Source organism: Echinops telfairi, unplaced genomic scaffold (genome assembly GCF_000313985.2).
Source record: "Echinops telfairi isolate 266 unplaced genomic scaffold, ASM31398v2 ScPeMD7_7468;HRSCAF=8506_0, whole genome shotgun sequence".
Taxonomy (NCBI): domain Eukaryota; kingdom Metazoa; phylum Chordata; class Mammalia; order Afrosoricida; family Tenrecidae; genus Echinops; species Echinops telfairi.
The window spans coordinates 47,352,913-47,363,147 of record NW_022111369.1 but is presented as its reverse complement, the minus strand read 5'-3'; the positions used below and the strand labels follow the sequence as shown (position 1 = coordinate 47,363,147).

The following is a 10,235-nucleotide window of genomic DNA, read 5'->3' as shown; positions in this document are numbered from 1 at the left end:
CCAGGTGCTGCAAGGGGAAGCGTTGAGGCTGTCTGCCCTTGTAAGGACTTGAAGCCTCAGAAACCCACAGACAGACAGCTCTACTCTGTCCCTGAGGCTTAATATACAAGTCAGAATTGACTCATTGGCAATGAGTGTGAGTTTCTTTTTTTATTATTATTATTACTAAACAGAGACTACAGATTGGCAAAATTTGGGGAAATGAGTTATTTAGTGCTGGTGGGTATCTCACATCTTGGCGAAGGTCATATGAAAGTCATCTATCAAAATGGAAAAAACAAAACAGCTTATCCTAAGAACCTGCTATAGAAAATGACTACCTGTAGTGAAAAATAAAAGTGTAACAATTTTTAATATCTAGAAAATTGACTACACTAGCAATAAATAAAAACAAAATAATACATAAAATTAACAATACAATATGTTCAACAGAATACTAGGGGTCATTCATTGAAAGTAGCATAAGTCTCTACATATTAAGGGGACTAGGCACAATTTACATGCGTTACAAATTAAAACTGCTAGAAAATCCTTTATGTGATTTTGAGTCAGAGGCAACTCCAAAGCAAAGAAACTGACTTCTGATTTTGGTTCTTTGTAAAAGTATAGGAAACACTGAAAAGGTATAAATCAAAGGTTTAAAGGAGATTATCTTCAGATTATTTCTATTTTACTTTACTGCACTACTGCTACTGAGTTAATTCGGACTCTAAGGGAACCTACAAATAAGTTTCTGAGGCTGCAAAGCTTTACAGGAGTAGACAGCCTTGTCTTCTTCCCTTGGAGGATTTGAACCTCCTACTTTGTGGTTAACCATCTAATGCTTACCCAACAGCGCCACTCAGGGTTCTTATTTTATTCTGTTAAAATTAGTGTATTACTTTCATAATTAAAATCATAATTGTTGGTAGCTGCCTAGTCCAGTGTGCCTAATGCCACAAACCCCTATGGGAACAGCAGACCTGTTCCACAGGGCTTCCAAGGCTTACTGGGAAAACAAGGCCTCTTCAAGTTTTACTGTTCCTGGTGACTGAAATGCTCTACATCTTGGGGCGCTGCACTGCAGTTACATTGTGAGATAAGAAAAAAGCCTTGGGTCCGACAAGGTTTTATGAGAAATCTCTGCCCTTTTTTTTAAAGGCAAATTCATTTTGGGAAAGAATAAAACAGATAAATCTGCAATAGATGCAGATTCCCATTTGAAGCCCTTTCTAAAGTACTGGCTAAGGTAACTCCCTATCTGAGTGAAAGGAAGGAGGAGTAACATCTGATTGGCCAGTTTGGAAAAGGAATTGAGCATGCGTGATTCAGCTCATTAGAGCTCCTTGTTCTCGTGGATCTTTCTGCCTGTCCACAGAAAACCTGCTCTCTGCTTTCTTCCCTGCCTGCAGTCCCAAGGGAAGCCTATGGATAGCCCACCCAGCTCTGACGGAATGTAAGTACAATGAGAACTGGAGTAAAAACTGGGTAAAAGCTGAACCAGAGGGACTAGCTTAGTAACTGGTAGAACTATACAAATCCTCTCCAATTAAGAATTTGAAAAAATGAAATTGTTTTTATCTCCATATCTAAATAAGCAGAACAGCCTTGAGAAGAAAGGTACAGGAAATAGCTTTTGGGAACCAAAATAGCAAATGAAGTATGAGGCTTTTGGGGTTAGACACAATGCATTTTGCTAAATGTTTTAGCTTTGTATTTAAAGGGGTATAACTATTTAAAAGAGTTAAAATCCAGGGGCTCATGTAGAAAGAAAATGTTTTGAAAATGATGGCAACATATGTACCAATGTGCTTGACACAATGGATGGATGGGTGGATTGTGATAAGAACCCTCAATAAAGCGATCTTTAAAAAAGAAATAGAAAAAGAGCTAAGACCTGGAAAGTAGTCCTTGGTTTAGGTATGGCCTATAAACTGGCCTGTTTCGCTGGGGGCGATGGACTCCAGGCTGGAGTGGGTGGGCAAATCTTACATAGACAAGTTTAAAGTTTGTCTGCTGAGTCTGGCCCTTAGGCAAAGTCTGGGTTATCTTGCTTTACAGATCAACCCTAAGGAAGAGGTATTTATCATGCTGTCTCTTAAACGTTAAAGGACGAAAATGGGTGTTTCCCTCATTCCTTGAGGAGCTCTGGTGGCATGCTCTAGATATGCATTGTGCTGCTGCTAATGGCAGGCTCTGACGTTTGAAACCATCAGCCACTCTGAGAAAGACTGGCTTAGAGTTACAGCCTCAGACATACATCACAGGGGCAAATCTATCCTGCCCTATACTCTAGGGTTGGTATGCGCTGGTATCTACTTCCTTAGATTAGGTAATCTAGACCCTTACAGATTTACAGCCTGGGAAACCCAGTAAAAGGAACTTTGGCAAGAGGTTTGGTTTGGTTAGGTTAGAGCGCTCTAAAAGGTGGGTCGCATAGGTCCTCTGAGAGTCTAGTTGATTCCCACCTATGACAGCCCAATAGGGCCAGGGAGAAATGCCCTGGGGCTTTGGGCGGCTATAAATCTTTACTGGAAGAGAAAGCCTTTTTGGAACCTTTGACCTGGCTCATAGTCCATGTGAACTCCAGAGCTCCTTAGAAAATGTTTTATCTGGGGACTAGATCAATTAGGCCTAGGGCAGGCATTTTAAAGATTATGATAGCCCACTTTAGAATTTTGAGCACAAGAATGGTATACTTTATTAGGTGACTAGTTTGGAAAAGTTCATGGAAATAGCCATCTATCAATTAGATTTTCCACCAACTTTCTTAAAATCCCTGGTAATTAACTTTAAAATGATCACTCTGCCTACTATATAGAAAACAAACTGTAGGGCAATGTAGAAATCGGAGAGACTAATTAAAGGGCTACTAGTCACATAGGGAGGTCGGAGATGACATTCATATGCTGTTTTAATGCAGATAGTAGCTCATTTCTGCACTCCGCTCTCTGCTCTGGAGTCCATGCAGACTCCCAGCAGCCCACAGGGCAGAGCAGAATTGCCCCTGTGGGTTTCAACAGCTCCATCTTTCTCCTGAGAAGAGGCTGGTGGTTTTCTGCCAACTTGGTGGAACACAGCACAACATGTAATCACAATGCCACCAGGCCTCCATGTTTCCGCACAATGGAAAATACTGAGGAATCAAGGGCAACTAAAGATCAGTTGAGATAAAAAACACAGGGAGTATGAGATGTTTACTTATATATACAAATGTAAGTGCTGAAAAGTAAGCCAGGATATGACACTGGAACTAAAGGGAGAGATCTGGGCTGGAACTGCAAGATTTGGAATTAGTTAGTACATATTTTAAGTTAAGGACCAATGATTCAGCAGAGATATAAAACTCTCATAACACCAAACCCACTTGCAAACAAGCCAGTTCTGACTCAGCAACTTTACACTGGGTTTCTGAGACAGTCAGTCTAGTCTTCCCACTGCAGACAGCTTCACCTTTCTTTTGGTGGTTTTAAGAACTCATTTTGGTTACCAGCCCAACAGCTAACCATCAGTGCACTCCTTATGAAAGGTCAGACATCAGCTCACTTATTATTGGGTATTATATTAAGGGAAGAGTGGAGAATTAACCGTTGTATTTAGCTCCATGTAAGTTACCTGCATATAACCCCCTCCCTAGAGAACAGACAACAGAAAAGTGGGTGAAAGGAGACATCGGACAGTTGTAAGATATGAAAAAAATTATAATAATTATCAAGGGTTTGTGAGGGAGGAAGCGGGGGAAAGAGGAGCTGATACCAAGGGCTTAAGTAGAAACAAATGTTTCGAGAAAGTTGATGGCAACAAAATGTACAAAAGTGCTTGACACAATGGATGAATGGATGGATGGATTGTGGTAAGAGTTGTACAAGCTCCCAATAAAATGAGTTTTAAAAAGGGATTGGGTTTTATGGAACTGTGCAAGAGCACCATAAATTCCATTTAAAAGAAATAATTTGAGATAGTCAAGCAGAGTAGAGAACTGGGTCGGTAGCTGGAGGTGAACGTGCCAAAAGGCAGGTTTGTTGTTGCTGAATGCTTAATTTGGAGAAATAATTTAATAAGACTGATCCCTGGAAATAGTAAAGAAAATCGCCCTAAGAATGTTCTTGTGAGAGAAGAGAGGACACAGTGTACATACAAATGGAGGGATTGATTTCAAAGTTTATTTAGTAATAATTATGGGTGCAGGCACCCTGGCAGCTGGTAGGTACGAGTTGGACTGCTAGCCATCAGGTCAGCAGTTTGGAACCACCAGCCTCTCCGGGCGAGAAAGGTGCCGCCCATACAGAATTACAATCTTGGAAACCCAAAGGGGTAGTTCTCCAAGTCCCATAGCATCATTATGAGTCAAAATTGACTATATGGCACCGAGTTTGGTTTTTGGTTTATGATGGTGGGTACAAGGTGGAGTAAGTAAAGGCTCTGGGATTTTTCTTCTTATTCTTTGATTTTCTCACTAATATAGGAAGCAAGAATAAAGGAAGAGGCAGAGTTAGAGGTCTGAGGATAACGGAGAAAATATGGATATACTATGGGCTGTCAAAAGAACCAACACATCTGTCTTGGAAGAAATATAGCCAGAATCCTCCTTTGAAAGTAGGCTATCAGTACTTATTTACCTCACAGACTTTGGTTATAATGACAAGAGGAACCAATCCCTGGAGAAGGACATGATGTTTGGTAAAGCACAAGGTCAGGGGGGAAAAAAATGGATACTTTGGCTGCAACAACGAATTTAAACGCAGGAACAATTTTGAGAATGGTGCAGGACCAGTCAATGTTTTAGTCTGTTGTACACAGGGATGGAACAGACCTGAGAGCACAAGAAAGAGTGGTCCAATAAGATTGGTATACTAATATTGCATTAGGGAAAACATGACTATTAACTAAACAGTACTAAGAAATTCATTGTCATATAGTTAAAAATTGGTCTATAGGTCGAAGGTTTGTTCCAACACTAACTGAGCTCCAGTGGTGTATGAAAAAATAAGGAGAGAAAGAAATAAGACCAGAGGGCCAATGGACAATGAAAAGGTGGTAGGATCAGAGAAAAAGAGCAGCGGTTCTCCACTTGGGGGTTAAACGACCCTTTCACAGGGGTCTCCTAAGACCACTGTAAAACACAAATATTTCACAATATATAATGGCACTTTGTTTTGTGATTAATCATTATGTTTTTATTATGTTCAATTTGTAACAGTGAAAATACATCCTGCATTATCAGCTATTTACATGCTGATTCATAACAGTAGCAAAATTACAGTTATGAAGTACCAACAAAAATATTTTTATGGTTCGGGGGGGGGGGGGGTCTCATCAACATGCGGAACTGTATGAAAGGGCCACAGCTTTAGGATGGTTGAGAACCACTGGACTAGAGGATTGTTGGAGTTGGAATTTAGAGTAGAGCTGGAAAACACAGGAGAGGATAATCAGAAACTTAACTGTTTAATAGTGGGATGTCTAGGGTAAGTTTCAAATGATGGCACCATATCCAACTGCAAGGCGTTACTAAGAAAATTTAAAAATTAAACTCTAAACTAGGGGTCTTCAAACTACGGCCTGCGGCCCACCAAGAACATTTACCTGAACCGCCGGGTGTTTTTGCCAAGTTTGTTTTTTTTACTTCAAAACAAGGTATGTACAGTGGGCATAGGATGTGTTGGTTTTTTTTAAAACTACAGACCAGTCCTCCAACTGGTCTGAGGGACAGTTAACTGTTTTAAAAAGTTTGAGGACCCCTGCTCTAGACAGTTTTAAAATTTATAACCAGTTTAGTATTAAGGTAGCAGAAGGACTGGGCCTCTACTCAAGTACTCCCTCAATGCAAGAACACTGTTCAATTAAACTCGCATTCCATGACGCTCACCTTCCCAACATGATAGCTGTAGACTAAAGCAAATGTGAAGAAAGCTGATGATGCCCTGCAATCAAAAGATATAGTGCCTGGGGTCTTAAAGGCTTGAAGATAAACAAGCAGCCATCTAGCTCAAAAGCAACAAAACCCACATGCAAGAAGCACACCAGCCTGTGATCATGAGGTGTCGATGGGATCAGGTTACCAAGCATCAAAGAAAAATCATATCATTGTGAATGAGGGGGAGTGCGGAGTGGGGACCCAAAGCCCATCTGAAGGCAACTGGACATCCCCTTAGAGAAGGGTCTCAGGGAGGAGATGAGCTAATCAGGGTGCAGTATAGCACCAATGAGACATACAGCTTTCCTCTTGTTTTTTAATGCTTCCTCACCACCATCACCCCCCACTATCATCAACCCAATTCTATCTTACAATTGCGGCTAGACCAGAGGAAATACACTGGTACAGATCAGAGCTGGAAACACAGAGGTAAAATAGGGGAGGGAGGGTAACGGATCACAATGATCTATATATAACCCCCTCCCTGGGGAATGGACAAAAGAAAAGCGAGTGAAGGGAGACATCGGGCAGTATAAGACATGACAAAATACTTTATAAATTATATAGGGTTTGGGAGGAATGGATGAAAGGAAAAAAATGAGACGCTGATACCAAGGGCTCAAGTAGAAAGAAAATGTTTTGCAAATGATGATGGCAACATATGTATGAATGTGCTTGCCACAATGGAAGGATGTATGGATTTGTGATAAGAGTTGTACGAGCCCCCAATAAAATGATTTTTAAAACAAAAACTTACAATCAGACCTGGGGAACAGTAATGAAATGATGGGGAATATGCAATGCACCTATTAAAAGAACTTAAAACAGGAATACAAACACATGGACTTAAAAGTTTTCTGCAGCACCATCACATTAACCAAAAGGTGGAGACCCATATGTTCCTCAAAGAAGAATAGATAAACATGGTACATGCACATACTAGCATATTACTCAACAACAAAGATAAAGGAACTCCTGATATATGCTGCAACACCTATGATTCTTGAAAACATTAAGCGGAAGATAGTCACAAATGCACAAATATTATGATTCCACTCAATCAGATTACCTGAAACACAAGTACACAGAGACCAAAGTATACTAGTGGTTACCAGAGGAAAATAGGAAGAAGGGGAAAGCTGGACTACAAATTAGGACTCAGCCAACTTCTCTGAAGGGTCTTTGGAGTGGGCAATGGTTTCCAACGTTACACAAGAAGAATGTTTAAAAGGCAAACAATCTGTTGTATATATGAAAAACTTAAAAAAGTTAATGATAAAAATTCCATGATGTTTTAGCCCATTTTCTCATGAACTTTGGGAAAATATACAGCCTACATGGGAGAACTGATTTATATCCAAATGATATAGCATTAGGAATTATGTACCACCTTTGAGTTTTAATTTCAGGAAAAAGTAAACATTTTAAGGAAGTTTCTCTTGACTTCCCTTGAGTTGGAGGGTTCTTAAAAGCATGAATGACAAGGGAAGGAAATTTAAGTAAGTAGTTCAAGAGGTGACATTCACATAATGCTGGTGGGAATGCTTGCTTACCTTTAAATTAAAAACATATCAAACCATGTGCAATAATTGATAAAATAAAAGCAATAAAATATAGGGAAATTTGTGTAAGAATGTTTATTGCAACATTATAGTGACAAAATTGTAGACAGCTATTTAGCTCAGTATTGACAATATGCATCAGTCATTAAGGGAGAAAAGCAAGTAGTAAAGCAATAGTTTTCCACGATACCACTTTTTTTTTAAAGTACACCACCCTCATGAATATATTTATTCATCCAAGGAGCATTTATTGAGTGCCTACTATGTGGCAGACACCATTTTGTGTAGCACACCTTCTAATGGTAGAGACATCAGGATAACTAAGTATAATACAGTAATTATAAATAGGACAACCAAGTATGATATAGTCATTTGGTAAAGTACACAATAAAGCAGGAGAATAGGAAGAGTGTGAGACCCTGAAACATTCAAGGCAGAGGACACACCAAATAAAAATAATTCAAGGGTGTTTCTGTTTTGAAAAATAACTAAGAGGAAGACTAACAAGAGTTAATATCAGAGAAAACAACTCTGATGGCCTGGTCAAGCAAGCTGTGGTAAGGTCTTACTAATAAACGCAGAGGTAAGGCCATCAGTCAGTCAGTAGAACAATTTAAACAAACAATCCCTTTGGCCTCCCCACTGGTTCCCATTCAGTGACCCTGTAAGACAGGGTAGGACACCCACGGCTGTTTTATCCTTATGCAGGTGATAGATCTTTGTGTCACAAAGCAGCTGTTAGCAGCAACATATCACTACTGTACCACCAGGGTTGTGAATAACTTGTTACCTTGTAATTATGGAGATTTCTCTTTACTTATCCATGCATGTCCTACAAAGCTAAGGGAAGGGTATCTCCTAAAAGGTACAGCCTATTCTTGCAATCCACGCTGTCATATGACATCAAGCACATTCCTACTCACAGCTACTCTACAGGGCAAAGTAGCTGTGATCTTTAAAGGATCCATCACTAGGTCTTTTCTCCCATGGAGCTGCTGGGAGGTTCAAGCCACAGGCCTCGGGTTAGAAATGAAGTATTTAACCACCATGTCACGAGGGCACCCCGTGCTTTTCAATTCACAGTAAAACCCCAAATAAATGTAACATCATTCATAAGCACCATAATTCAGAAACACCACACCCGCTTCATCCAGTCAATTCCTAATCAGAGTAACTGTATATAGGTTCCGAGTTCAAAGACTAAGCATTCAAGGAAGCAGAGCCTCACCTTTCAGAGGGAGCAGCTAGTGGGCTTGAACTTCCAACCTTGCAGTTAGCAAGCAGTCTAACATGTACCCAACAGATCCACCAGATCTCTTTCCTTTTATAAGCATCTAAGAACTTACTATTAAAAAATGTCTGTCTTAGCTATAGAATCATGCTTTTCTACATTTATTTTAACAAGATAAAGGAAGCATTATGAAATAATTACTACCTACATTATTCTAACATTTAAAAAGTTTTAAAAAACAAGATAGTTGTTATATTTTAGAATGAAAATGCATAGTGTGTGTGTGGGCGGGAGGAAACGGCTTTAGATTTCAAAAAAATTTAATTGGGTTTACATCTTAGCCTTGCTTGTGCAAGTAATGCCATCTCTCAGGTTTCCTTGATCTGTAAAGTGAGAGTAATGATAGTTTTATAATGAAATGAAAATGGGGCAAGTAGTAATCAAAATCTCTTCTTGCAATACATTCTTTAAAATTTCAAAATTGGGGGAAGGGACTTTGCACCTATTCCTCATTTAAGGTTTCCCACTTTCTCCTCACAACCAGGGGTAGACCACCTCATGGCATCAACGACTGCTTTCCTGGCTTCGGTCCCTGGTGGGCACTAGGGAGCCCGGGGCAGTGTCCCATGCTCACTGGGCCCACTCCAGTACCACCGCCCTATGTGAGACAACACGCCCTCTCCACTCCCAGGAGTTGAAATATTACGAAACACAAGCTTCCTTTCTATGTGCACATGGGGCTTCCCAGGCAGGGACTTTGGCATTCAATTCTGCCACACATCTTATAGTTAATAATCAAGAAGTATATTTTTTACTAGTGTCATAAATGTGAAGTGTTGGATACTCAACAAATAAGTATAATTTAATCAGAATATAAAATGCTAGCCAATTCTTTAGCTTCTATGGTTTCCAGTTATAGTTAATCTAGACGAGAGTTACGGGGGGAGAGTCAACTAAAAATAAGGAGGGACCTATGTTCAAAGTATAGGCTGGAGGAGTCCACCCCTACGGGACATGGTGAGTGATGCTGTTGTCATCCTGAAAGAGAAAAGTATGGAAGTTACCATCCCATGAAGAGGGTGTATTTCACTAGGTGGTTAATGCCATGATCGTGAGTACATTAGGCACTTCTTACAAATCTGTCAGCCAGAAATAACAGGGCCCAGGACCAAATAACTACGCATTTAGATGGGGATTCAGGGCCAAGTAAGATAAAAATTAAAATGTAGAATGAGATGTTTTCTGCCTTCCATATATTAGTATGTTCCTTAAATAAAATTTTAACTACAAAGGAAATGCTCTTAATGACTTCTAAAGTAGTCCTATACGTTAAAACACAATCGGCCGGGGAAATGAGGAACTGACACACCAAGGGCTTGAGTAGAAAGCAAATGTTTTGAGAATGATGTGGCAACAAGTGTAAAAATATGCTTGATGAAGGACATATCAGCCTGTGATGATCACGAAGTGTCGAAGGGATCAGATATAAGGCATCATCAGAACAAAAAATCTTACCATAGTGAATGATGGGGGGAGTGCGGAGTGG

At 39.9% G+C, this 10,235-nt stretch overlaps 1 protein-coding gene across 5 annotated transcripts in view; it reads right to left on the bottom strand.

Moving 5' to 3' along the window:
* Positions 1-10,235, bottom strand: part of ANKRD17 (ankyrin repeat domain 17) — a 123,532-nt gene that overhangs the window by 28,359 nt on the left and 84,938 nt on the right. The window lies entirely within an intron of this gene.